At 41.3% G+C, this 13,866-nt stretch overlaps 1 long non-coding RNA gene across 2 annotated transcripts in view; it reads left to right on the top strand.

Annotated features, from left to right (window-relative positions):
- Nucleotides 1-13,866, top strand: part of LOC145520061 (uncharacterized) — a 200,538-nt gene that overhangs the window by 142,369 nt on the left and 44,303 nt on the right. For both annotated transcript variants that reach the window (XR_014064194.1, XR_014064195.1), the window contains exon 5: nucleotides 4,565-4,683. This is a non-coding gene — a long non-coding RNA (uncharacterized LOC145520061). The remainder of the gene's footprint in view (nucleotides 1-4,564; nucleotides 4,684-13,866) is intronic.

Genomic DNA, 13,866 nt, shown 5'->3' with positions numbered 1-13,866 from the left:
TTGCCAGTTTTCCAAACTTAAGACAAGAATGGAGTTAATAAAGTAATGGAGACATTTTAGATGGGGAAGTTCTACTTAAACAATGGCCACATGTGTATAATTTTCCACTTGGTTCCTAAATTTCTATGCCTGGAAAGAGCCTTAGATTTCACAACCTCTTGTTTATGGACAAGAAAACTTAGGTTGTGCGAGGGAGAGAATTTGTTCAAGGTCATATGGGTATCAAGGGAAAAGGCAGGATCAGGATCCAAGGCCTCAGACTTCCAGAAAGTGCCATTTTAACCCTATTCCAATCTTCTAATTCACGAGTGGATGCCATTGAGGGATTCTGAGAAACTGCTTTAGCATCAGAGACCAATCAGCTTTGCTTCAGCTCATACCATGACTTTGCCTCAGTGCAGCCATGTAGAATCATGGTCTTTTTTCTTTTTTAGGGGAATTTGAAAAGGTTGGATGAAGCAGTGCATGCGTGCTAAGTCGCTTTAGTCATGTTCAACTTTTTGCCACCTATGGACTGTAGCCCATCCGGCTCGTCTGTCCATGGGATTCTCCAGCCAAGAATACTGCAGTGGGTTGCCATTCCCTCCTCTTTGCATGTGAGACTGAGCACGCATGCAATTCCATATAATATGTATCTTATAAGCTGATATTTCATCTTATATCAACTGTTTTGTGCTATGCTGTCATTTATCATAATAAGCTGATTCATTCACAAGTGCATTCCACAAATACTTGTGAATGTTGTCAATCAGCACCATTTTAGGGACCAGAGGGTTTAATGGTAATGAATAAGGCACCCTCAATCCTTGTTCTTACGGAGCCTGCAGCCTAGTAAAGGATTTGGAAAGCTATTTTTAAAGTCGCACTTCATTGTTCCTATCCAAAGTCCCCTGTAGACTATATCCTTGTCCAGCTCCCTGCTGTGACATTCTATTAGATAAAACACACTTCAGCAGAGTGAAAACATACTTCAGAAGAGTGAAACACTTTCCCCCAATTTAACCCTTGGTCAAATATTTCTTGGAGAAGCAGCTCTACAAACTCAGAAATCAAAGCGAGAGGAGGCAGAAAAGCCTTAAGTATCAGGAAAGTATGGAAGCTGCCCAGAGCAGAAAAGTGACTTGGTCAAGACCTCAAATATTGGTAAAGTCAGGAAGGGAATCAGATCTCTCGGCTCTTACTTTATTTCTCTTTTACAAGAATAGAATCTTCTAAAATTCAGAAACATCCCTAAAGATTTGAGCCCTGCCTTTATACAAAAGGAAAACCTACTGACAGTACCCCATCGCTCACCCCCAGCCTTGAGTCTGTTTGTTTCCTGCTATCACCCTGGGGTGGTGGTTTAGTCGCTAAGTCGTGTCCAACTCTTGTGATCCCATGAACTGTAGACCACCAGGCTCCTCTGTCCATGGGATTTCCCAGGCAGGAATGGTGGAATGGGTTGCCATTTCCTTCTCCAGGGGATCTTCCCAACCTAGGGATCTAACCTTCATCTCTTGCACCTCCTGCATTGCAGGTAGTTTATGTACTGCTGAGCCACCATCTTATATCACCTATTTTGTGCTATGCTATTATTTATCATAATAAACTGGTTCATTCACCAGTATATTCCACAAATACTTGTGAATGTCAATCAGCACCATTTTAGGGACCAGAGTGTTTAACGGTGATGAATAAGGCATCCTCAATCCTTGTTCTTATGGATCCTTCAGCCTAGTAAAGGGTTTGGAAAGCTGTTTTTGCCAGGTCACCCTAGGACTTGGCAAACTGCCTTGTACAAAGTAGGCATTCAATACACTTGTTACAATTGAACAAATGAATGAGTGTTGTGGACATTAATATAAAGTGTGAACTTAAGTTGATCATTCACAGACACATATGAAGCACAATTTGGAAATTCACCTATGATGCTCCTAGATGAGCTTTGGGTAGGTTTTTTGAAAATTCTGTTAAATTTCACAGCAAAGGAAAATGAAAGCTATTTCTATATAGTCTCTCTCTCCATAGGTGAAACTGAAAATGGGTTTTTGATGTAGAGTGTCAGGCTGGTCTCTAAGATATTATAAGATCACCTTCAAACTGACTATCAGTTTCTGAAAAGAGGGTAGATATGAGTGATTAATGCCTTCTTTTAAACACTGGTCGGTCTGGGAGAAACAGAAAGACATTTGAAGGGAATGGGGAGATACAGAAAAAAGAAATATATTGGTATATTACTGTTTACAAAACATTTTAATACTCATTGTCTCATATGAGACTTACAAACAATTCTGTAGATGCTATTATTATTCCCATTTTACAGATGAAGACACTGAAGCATTAGAGTATAAGCTAGGAAACGTCAGGGCCTGCACTCAAAGAGAGTTCTCCTGAATTTAGAGTTGGTGCTCTTTTAAGCATCTCACCCTTCTTTGTACACATGGCAATATCATAGCCACCTGCATGCGTACAGCCTTTCATCCATGAATCACGTGGGAGATTTTGCTGTGAATCTGTCTTAAAAATGATGGATGCTGTACATCGGTGCACATTCCCTATTTTAGTTGACAGCATCACCTTGTGGATGAAAATACATCTGGTGTGTGTTTTTATTTGTAAATATATGTATACTCTGTCGATTAGGGATAATGAGCCAAGCTATTATACTGTCAATCAGAAGTGTTTTGGGGTTGAACTTCTTTACTAGCATTTTTTTTAGTAATCAACTAATAAAGAAAGGTCAAATAATACTAGTTAACTGATGAGAGAACAGAATGAAAGCTGGTTTGCTTCTGGCCACTTTGGTTAAAACTTACTGCTGTTTTGCTTGCCTAATTAATATTTTTTTGAAAAGTGGTGATTAGAATTATAGTATTTGTGGCTTTGTGGTGAGAATTAAAAGGGCAAAATAAAATAGCAGCTTAGCAGAATCTCATTGTTTAAAACAAAAGAATGATAGGGCCTCAAGTCCAAAAATCTTGAAGTTCTGCATTTCAACTCTAAGTGATTTTAAAACTCTCTTAGCCTTTAAAACTCTCTTTATCTCTAACATAAAGAAAACAATGCCAAGCTTGTGGAATGGTCATCAAATACTGGGTAAGATTATAAGAGAAAGAGATGAAAGACAGGGAGTGAAAACTCCAGGACATCCATCCAGTGTGGACAGAGTCCTCACCACTTAAGCAAAAATATAGATACATTTTAGCAGGCATCTTAGCTGGTTTGGTTTCTTTTGCTGCTGCAGTTTTTGGTAGACAAATGGGCTTATAGAAAATATTTTTATTATCCACAGTGAGAAAGGACACATACCCTATTTTTTCCTAAAAGGTTTTACAAATAAGAACAGAAAACTAACATCCCACCTTTTCAGTAGCAAAGTGAGGGCAGTTTATTCCAATGAATAGATTATTAACAATTATAATAGATTATAATTAATTCCTAAATTTAATAATTTGGCAATTACTAACTTCAATGCTTATTTGATAGAGGATTTGGCAATCTGAACTCCATTACACGTGCTGTCCTGATTAAATGTTTCCTGCAGAAGTTTCCTTGGAACAAAGTTTTGCCTTTTTTTTTAAATTACCCTTGTCTTGTAAGAGAAAGTCTTATTGGGCAATCCGTGCACAGTGGAAATGGAGTATAAGTAATGGCTCATGGTCATAGAATGAAAAGAGCCGGCCTCCTTAGCTGTACCACACTAGCGTCTCTACAGACTGCCAGCCTCCGTCCCTGCATCACCACATCCCCCCATCCCTTCCTGTATCCCCCATCCGCCCGCAGCCCAGCCCTCAGAGCTGAGGGTCTTCAGGGCAAACTTTCAGTTTGAATTTCCCGGCTCTTTTGTCAGTTTCTGTCAGAGCCCTAGCCACCTTCTCCCACTGCCTGCGGTGGCTTTGTTTTCCCTTCCCCTACATTTGCTCCTCGTTAGCCCGCGTCCCGTGTCGGCGGGTTTACCGTGGGCAGAACGCTGCTGACAGATGGTCGGGGGGCTGGGAGTGGGGCTGCGGTGGCTCCGGGCCAAAGGATGTGCCTCCAGCCGGAATGCACGGCCTACAAGCTCCTCCCTGAAGCCTCGTCCCTTTGGTTTGGTTCTGTGGGCGTGTTTGTGTGTGCCGGTGCCCACGTGGCATGTTTTGTTGTGGTGGTGGCGGTGGCTGTGGCTGTTTTTGTTGTTATTTGGGCCAGTGACAACAGAGGCCTCGCTGGTTGGTGGCTGCTTTCCACTCTTGGCAGTTTCCAGACTCCCAGACAGGAAATTCTCCTAACGATTGCAGCTGTGAATTGGCCCATTTTTCTGGAAAGGGGATAAAGAAAAGAGTTGTGTGGGATCTTTTGCTTCTCTCGCACAAGCAGGGACACGTTGCATACCAACAGGGACCTGCAAGGAGATGGGGGTTGAACTGGAGTGGGGCTGGGGGAAGAGACTGTCCCCTTGGAGCATGCAGAGTGGGGCTCCCCGCGTCCTGATGTCAGACTGCCCTGCAAGTGACACTGCTCTGGGTCCCGCTGGGGATTCGGCAGTTTGAATCCATTTGACAGCCAAGAGAGACTCACTTTCATTCATTTTTTTTTTTTTTTTCAGCGAAAATTCCAGAGCTCGCTCTGTGACTGGTGGTTTACTGGGGAGTGAGGATGCAGCAGAAAACAAAACTGACAAGGTGTACACCTCATGGAACTAACAACTGGGTAGACAAAGTACAAGTAAGCAAACACATATCACAGCCACACCCTCTTGGCAGTGTTTTCCATGCAACTTAACAGGCTGCCATGATAGAGACTGATGGTGATGGTGATGGTGATGATGGTTCACAATTTTTAATGTGTTCTTCTTATGTGCCAAACACTGTTCTGTAGGCATTTCTCATTTCATAATATCTCTTTGGGATGAATACTATGCAAAAGGACATTTGGAGCGATCAGGAAAGGCCTCTCTAAGGAGAAGAAATCTGAATTGAGATATGGAGGACACAAAAGAACCAGCCATTTAACGAGCCAAGGGGAGGGGACTGCAAGGACAAAGGTCCTGAGGTGGAGCAGAACTTAAGTGTATTCAGATCACTGAGGAAGACCTATAGGACAGGGTTGACCTGACTTATGGGACAGGGCGTAGAGGTAAGATGGTGACCAGAGTGGGAATTGGGGAGATTAGAATGGTATGGGATGAACTTTTGAAGTAGACAGGGCCCTTGTGAGGACCAGGTCCTAGAAGGGGATATGAGAATGGGAAGCCATCGTTGGATTTAGAGCTGAGAAGAGACATGATTGGAATTACATTTTTAAAAGATTTGTTCATCTGTATTGGGGAACATGAAATGAATCATACAATGTGGAAGTGGAAGTATGGAAGGCTATGACTGGCAAGAAATGATGGTGACATGAGTGAGGATGGTAGTTATAGACACGGAGAAGTGGAGAATTAGATCTCCATGTTGGAGGTGGACACAAGAAGAAGGGTTGCTCAGCCAAGTTGATGAGGTCTTGAGACTGAGTAGTCATGGGAGCACCCCACTTTCTGACTCTGGACATTTGATGGTGGCAGATGTGACATTCACTGGGATGGAAAGGACTGATGATGGACCAAGGGTTCCTCCACAGACAAAGAGTGTACCTGCTTTGTACACTGGAAAGGTCAGTGTCCATTGAGGAAATTTGAGGTCCTGGGATGAAGAAGAAATACCTTCCCCTGAGGGGGAAAAAAGAACCACTGTATGATAGCAGGAGAATAATCACCTTACCTTTGCGAGGTGATACTGTATACTTTAACATCTGTATCTTGTCTTATTTGTTCTTCACCCTAATATTGTGCTACCATTATGATTATTTCAATTTAAGAGAAGGAGAAAATGAGACTTACATGAGTGAACTGACTTTTCATGGTCATGCAGTTGGTAATACTAGTTATTGCCAACATGCATTGAAAACTAACTTTGTACCGAGCACTGGTTCTACATATTTTACATATGCTGGGTCTTCATAATCAACTAAGGTAGATATTACTTTTACCCCATTTTGCACAGGGGAAACTGAGGCATAGAATGCTTAAATAATTTGCTCAAGGTTATATAACTATGAGAATGTAACTGTTTCTTTTATTATTATTACTACTTTATTTTTTGGCTACACTGGGTCTTTGCTGTGGCATGTGGGCTTTCCCTAGTTGTGGTGCAAGGGGGCTTCTCAGTGTGATGCACAGACTTCTCTAGTTGTGTTGCATGGGCTCTAGAGCATGGGCTCAGTAGTTGTGTTCAAAGGCTTAGTTCCCCCGTGGCATGCAGAATCTTCCCAGACCAGGGATTAAACCTGTGTTCCCTGCATTGGAAGGTGGATTCTCAACTACTGGACCATTAGGAAAACCTTAGAATATTATTTATCGCTAAACAACAAAACTAGGTTTCAAGTCTGGCTCTCTATTTGTGTTGTAAACCTCCATGCTCTACTAGGTATGATTGAATTAGGGCTCTGAATCTCACAACCTCTTTACTATTCTGAGATGTTTCCTTGGTACTGCTTTTGATGATTACTCTTCTTCTCCTGTGAATTTTGTATCTAGGCCATCTGCAGGTTTGCTTTAGATAGCTAGATGACTGTTCCTCAAATATTTTCCCCCAAAGACTATATAGCATCATGATGTAACATCTGAAAAGAACTCTTTTGTTGAAGGGACATACCTGTTAATACTATCAAAATTAAAAACAGAAAAGAAAACCTATGAACTAATCCACATTTGTTGATTGATCAGAAACCATTTTTTTGTTCTGACTTTAAAATTAATATATGCATCTTGGAATGGGACTTCTCATTTTCTTAAGCACTAGGGCCAAGTGGGAAGAAAGCACGTAGACATTATATTAGTTTCATTTTCCTGTCTCTTAAAAGATGGTCCATGCACATAACAAAGATGAAAGAATTAGGCCACAGACAATCCCCATATATTTCTTGATAAGGGTCTGTGGGTGATCATCTTGGCAGCATATTGAATGTACTTCCTATCACATTTCTTCATTGAAGGCAGATAGGAGAGCGATTACTCCAACCTTCTTTGTACATATGTATCTGATCAAGCTTTCTGACTGCAAGTGTGAGTGTGGTGATGAACATGCATTCTGGCATTGCACAGCCTTCCAGAAAGTGGTTCTGTTCCTGAGTAGGGTTGAAATAACCACCAGCAATGTTTTTTTTTTTTTTTTTTTTGCTGTTGGTTAGGAGAGTAAGCATGGCATTAGGTCTTCATTCTGCTCATTCTAAAAATGTTCTATTGGTTTCTCGTACCCAGTTGGTGGTGAACAGCTGCCTCACCAGGATGTTTGTTCTGAAGATGAAGTGAGATGATTTCTCCATCCTGGCCCCCATTCAATCAGGTAGCCAGGACAAGAGAGGCAAAATGCTTACCTCATACTTATAAAAAGTACTGCACAAAGCTGCTTTGTGTTTTACCCAAAATATGCTCCTCCAGTAGGCTTGGGAAACATTGCATTCTGTTTCTGCCGTGTATTTTCATACGAAAAGCTCTGATGAGGCCTACAGTAAAGAGACGTGTTTGGTTTTGCTGAACATGGTCCTTCCCAAACTATCTACTGTCATCTATGCTGATAATCATTTGTGTGAATCATGTCCCAGCCAGATCATTCTTTAGCCCATTCAAGGTGTATTGAGGGACTTCCTTCCCTGGTGGTCCAGTGGTTAAGAATCCACCTAGCATTTCAGGGGACACGGGCTTGATCCCTGGTTGGGGAACTAAAACCCCACATGTCGCTGAGCAACTGAGCCAGTACATTACAGCTGGAGAGTCTGTGCACCCCAACAATGATCCTGCATGCTGCAACTATGACCCAACTATAGTGTGACTACAGCCAAATAAATAAATAAACATTTTTTTTTTTAAAAAGCAATGTGTTGGAATCAAACTCCTTAAAATAAAGCACTAAAAGAAAAAAATAATGACTAGGGCAGATTGTTTCCAGTCAGAGAGCCTGGAGCTCATGAACTGACTTAATCTATTAGAAATTCTATAATTTGGGGCAAACATACTTAAATTCCTTCAGTTCTTTCATTTGTAAAATAGGAAAATGAATATTTTCTCAATAGTTGATTGTGGTTTGTTTATTTATTAGTGAATGTATTCATTAAATATTTATTGAATATCTTCTCCATGCCAAGTATTGTACCAGGGACTGGGGATTCAGGAGCTAGCCAACTATATTAATTAGAGTTCTCTAGAGAAATAGAACTGGTAGGAGAGATAGACAGATATAGAATAAATCATAGATATATATTATAATGAATTGGTTCATGTATTAATAGTTATGGAGGTTGAAATATGCCAACTGCAAGCTGGAGACCCAGGAAAGCTGTGGTATAATTCAGCCCAAGTTCAAAGACCTGAAAATATGAAGTTATGAGGCAGGGGAAGATCATGTACCCCCTCAGGCATGAAGGGCCAAATTCTTCCTTTTTCTGCCTTGGTGGACCCTCAAGTGATTGGATGATACCCACCACAATGAGGAGGGCAAGTTGCTTTACTGAATCCATGGATTTGAATGCTAATTTTATCTGGAAACACCCTCACAGACACATGTAGAAATAATATTTGCCAAATATATGAGCACCCCTTGAATTAGCCAAGCTGACATGTAAAGTTAACCATCGCACCAAACCACTTGGAGTTGAATTGTTTACTCACAAGAAGTCCCTGATCGACCTTTTGCCCTCATATCATCCCGAGGCATCAGTTTCCTGTCCTATTTTTTGGTATTACATAGCAAGAGAGATTCACCAGCAAGGCTGGTCTGTGGCAGAGCAGGACAGATGTTTTTCTGAACCTCCAAGCAGAAAGCAGTGTCACTCACAGCCTGGATGGGTAACGTAATACGTGCCAAGATGAAGACAAGCTATTTGTCAAGGCTTCTCCTACAAAGGTTTTAAAAACGCTATTCTGACTTCTACCCTTGGTACTGTTTATTTTTTTTAATCTTGTAGTATTCAATCTTTGTTCTTTCATTTGAGAAATTTATTTTAAAAAATTGACATATGAAAGATTTTCCTTTTCAGATGAATATATTACTAAGGGGAAGGGGGAAGAAGTGGAAACGGCAGGTTCACTTGTGCCTTGTGTTATTACTGGTCCCGAGATGGAGAAGATGCTTGGTCTCTTCACCTCCTCCTTCCCTCCTGAAGCCCTTCTAGACTTAAAGGGAGCCCTTTTAAAAGAGATCGCCTTTGAGGAAAGCACTAAATTAACCATACAGTCAATATAAGGCCTTGGTAGCTAGACAGAGGGCTTATAGATCACCATGCTTTTGCTTGTGGTTCACTGACTCCTTGCTTACATTTTTAAGAGGTTGGTCCAATAAACTCGTCAATACTGATGACCTGTCATGTTCAGAGCTTCTGGCTCCCAGATCCCAGGCAACTTGTAATGCTTGGAGATGGGGTGGGTACAAGAATTAAAAACAAAAACAGACCTACATCTTCATCTGTGTGATTACTCAGATGGAGAGCAAGAGGATTAAAAAGATGACTGCAGATGGGAATTCAGTGAGAATGGAAAAGCTGAGAACTTGTTGGCCTTTTGTTGTGTATTGCTCCCAGATAGGGTTTCTCAAACTCCATATAACTGACATTTGGGGCATAATTCTTGGTGTGGGGGTGTTGTCCTGTAGATTGTACAATGTTTAGCATAATCCCTGTTCTCTGCCCACTCAGTACCAGTAGCAACAGTTTCCAGGCATTGTCAAATGTTCCCAGGGGGACAAGGACAAAATCATCCACTTTCTATTAAGGGTTACAAGCAGATGTAATACAGAAGCTGGCTCAATTTGTGCTATTTTTTTTTTTAATAGTAATACCTTTTAAAAACATTTTGGCTGTGCTGGGTCTTCATTGCAACGCACAGGCTCTTCATTGCGGTGGATGGGGGTTTTCTCTAGATGCAGTGTGTGGGCTTCTCCTTGCATGGGCCTCTCTAGTTGCAAGACACAGGCTTTTCTTGTTGCAGAACACCGGCTTTAGAGCACACAGGTTCCGTTGTTGCAGTGTACAGGCTTTGTTGCCCCAGGGCATGTTGGATCTTAGCTCCCCAACCAGGAATCAAACCTGTGTCCCCTGCATTGGAAGGTGGATTCTTAACCACTGTTCCACCAAGGGAATCCTAAATATTAATACCTTTCAGAAAAAATTAAAACCTGTGAATATAAAAGAATATAGCAGTTAAAAATTTAGTACGTCGAGATCTACTTATAGATCCTTATAGTGGCTGTATAGTATTCTTTATAGTAGCTGTATAGTATTCCATTGTTGCATCTCTTTATGTACCTGTCTTACTCAGTGATGGCTGTTGCAAAGAATCCCCATAGACTGGTAGCTTAAACAACATTTATTTCTCCCAGTTCTAGAGGCTATAAAGTCCTAGAACAGGGTGGCAGACCGAGGTCAGTTTCTTGGGAAAGGCCCTTGTCCTGGCTTACAGAGGATACTGTCTCTTCCTTGCATCCTTATGTGGCAGAAAGCAGAGATAGAGGGGAAGCAAACTTTCTTTTGTTTCTTTTTATAAGGGCACTGGCACCCCACTCCAGTACTCTTGCCTGGAAAATCCCATGGATGGAGGAGCCTGGTAGGCTACAGTCCATGGGGTCGCTAAGAGTCGGACACGACTGAGTGAATTCACTTTCACTTTTCCCTTTCATGCACTGGAGAAGGAAATGGCAACCTACTCCAGTACTCTTGCCTGGAGAATCCCACGGACGGCGGAGCCTGGTGGGCTGCCATCTATGGGGTCGCACAGAGTCGGACACGACTGGAGCGACTTAGCAAAAGCATAAGGGCACTAGTCCTGAACACGAGGCCCTGTTTATTTAACTTATATGCAAAGTACATCATATGAAATGCAGGCTGGATGAAGCACAAGCTGGAATCAAGATTGTTTGAAGAAATATCACTAACCTCAGATATGCAGATGACACCACCCTTATGACAGAAGAAACAAAACCTTTTGATGAAGGTGAAAGAGGAGAGTGAAAAAACTGGCTTAAAACTCAACATTCAAAAAAAGAAGATCATGGCATCCAGTCCCATCACTTGATGGCAAATAGATGGAGAAACAATGGTAACAGTGACAGACTTTATTTTCTTGGGCTCCAAAATCATTGAAGATGGGGACTGCAGCCATGAAATTAAAAGACACTTGCTCCTTGGAAGAAAAGCCATGAGAAACCTAGACAGTGTATTAAAAAGCAGAGACATCACTTTGCTAACAAAGGTCTGTATAGTCAAAGCTGTGGTTTTTCCAGTAGTCATGTATGGTTGTGTGAGTTGGACCATAAATAAAGCTGACTGTTGAAGGATTGATGCTTTTGAACTGTGGTGTTGGAGAACACTCTTGAGAGTCCCTTGGACAGCAAGGAGATCCAACCAGTCCATCCTAAAGGAAATCAGTCCTGACTATTCATTGGAAGGATTGATGCTGAAGCTGAAGCTCCAGTACTTTGGCCACCTGATGTGAAGAGCCGACTCCTTGGAAAAGACACTGATGCTGGGAAAGATTGAAGACATGAGGAGAAGGGGACGACAGAGGATGAGGTGGCATCACCAACTGAATGGACATGAGTTTGAGCAAGCTCTGGGAGATGGTGAAGTACATGGAAGCCTGGTTTGCTACAGTCCATGGGGTTGCAAAGAGTTGGACATGACCGAACGACTGAACAACAAGAATAACTTGTTTGCTATTTCAGAATGTTTCAGTGTACATCCTTGCATATATCCCTGTATACAAGCTCGTGATAAAATTTCTATTATTGCTTTATTATAGATTTTGAGAATTTACATTGCTCTTTAAAGAAACTATACCCTTAGTACTTTAAAGAATATTTTGAGAGAGTACCTGCATGTTTTTACCAACATTCTGTACTATAAAGTTTTGATTTTTGCCCATTGAGAGGTGAAAATATTCTTTTTATTTGCATATTTGCTTTTAATAAAGTTGAACAGATTTTCAAATCTTTCCTAGACATTTGTGTGTCCTATGAAGAAGCCTGCTCATGATCTTTAGCCATTTTCTATTGGGTTGTTAGTTTTCTTTCTTATTGAATTATACAAGCTCTTTGTATATTAAGGAAACCATACTATTTCTGTGTCATATATGTTGTAAGGTTGTCTTTTTTTTTTTTTTTTTGCTGTTTGTCATTTGTTATGATATCCTCTAGATAAGTCTTTTTAATGGTCTGTTTTTTAGAGGTTTAAAAATCAAGATGGTTCTTGGAAGTGATTATGTGGATGATGATGCTGGAAGTTGGATTTCAGAAGAAGCTTCTGCTTGTTTACAAGGGGATGGTGTAATACTTCTTGAGGACCTGGTTTTTGCCACTGTGAGTCATTCAAATTACTGGAAAAACTGAACGACCACTGGACATCATTGGCACATTTCCCATAATTCTCCAAGGAATTGAGGGCATTCAAGAGAGAATGTTTCTCATTCCCTCTGTAACCAGTCATTACCCTGATTGACTTCAAGGTTTTGTCTCTGTGTGAAAAATTAAGGAAAAACCCAAAGCAAGAAAGGTTGCCTAAGTTATTTTGAGTTTATGAAAAATAGTGTTCATCACGGGGAACAGGAATGTTGGAAGGAAGATCCAGAAGACTTACTGGAGAGCTCAGTGCCTTCAGCCATCATGATTTGGTTTGCAAGCCACATAGTGAAGTGCTTAAAGTATCTGAGCCCAAGAAGACAGGACTTCTATTCATCGGGCAGAAATACTGATAGAAGAACTTGACTTCAGCCTGTAACAGTGGAGAAAAAGTTCATTCACAGTCACTGAGCTAAGAGGGTTGCATGGTTTTATTCTGATCCAAATTTGATAAGACAAGGCATGAAAACAAGCCCCTCACTATGGATTTTGAGGATGGACTGTTCATTTGAAAACCTTCTGGCATTGAGCTGACAGATTCACCATCAGGAATAACATCAGAGATACAAGGAAGGGAGGACCACATTTCTTCCAAGGCCACCACCAAAATAGAAAGTCCTAGCAGAATGCATCTATGCCATCAGGAGTCCTAGCCAATTGACCAAAAGACCATGTTTATTTAAGGGGAAAGGTGGTAGTGTGTTTCCTGGTCTAAAAGGGATGTTTGCCTCTCATTGCTTATGATTCCTGGCTGTCTGTTTGTAGTAAGAAATAGCATGTAGTGTATTGTACAGTTGTTCACTTTTGTGGCCTAACCAGAGGTAAAAAATTCTACATTAGTTCAGGTAGAGTGACCAGCTGACCCTTTTTGCCCAGGACTGTCCTCGCTTTTGTACCTCCAGTGTCCTCAGACACCCCTCAATACCAGGCAAGCTAGGAAAACTGGTCATGCTATACCTTGGTATTATCCAGCTTATTACTTCTCTGTGCTGGCTAAGATGCTTCAGTCATGTCTGAGTCTTTGTGACCCCATGAACTGTAGCCAGCTAGGCTCCTCTGTCCATGAGATTCTCCAGGCAAGAATACTGGAGTGGGTTGCCATGCCCTCCTCCATGGGGATCTTCCTGACCCAGGGATCGAATCCATGTCTCTTACATCTCCTGCATTGGCAGGTGGGTTCTTTACCACTAGCACCACCTAGAAAGCACATTATTCTTTCTCTAGTTCTCTTATTCTACAGAGAAATTTAAAAAGACAAATGTGTTTACATTTCAGAGAAAACTATGGTCATAGTTCTTGACAGAAGAGATGCTGGAATTAGATGTGCGAGACCATACTCTCAGCAAGAGAGAAACTCTTGGTGGTCACTTCTAGTTCTGTAATTCCCTAATTCTTTAACACAGCTTCCATCTTCTTGGGAAAGGTAGGTGAGCCATAATAAAAATAATCTTCATTGGCATTTACTGGTGCTATTACCAGGCACCAT

Source organism: Giraffa tippelskirchi, chromosome 1, assembly GCF_054371585.1.
Source record: "Giraffa tippelskirchi isolate mGirTip1 chromosome 1, T2T-mGirTip1v1.2.pri, whole genome shotgun sequence".
Classification (NCBI taxonomy): Eukaryota; Metazoa; Chordata; class Mammalia; order Artiodactyla; family Giraffidae; genus Giraffa; species Giraffa tippelskirchi.
Note: the sequence above shows the minus strand (reverse complement) of the source record. Positions and strands in the feature narration are given on the sequence as shown.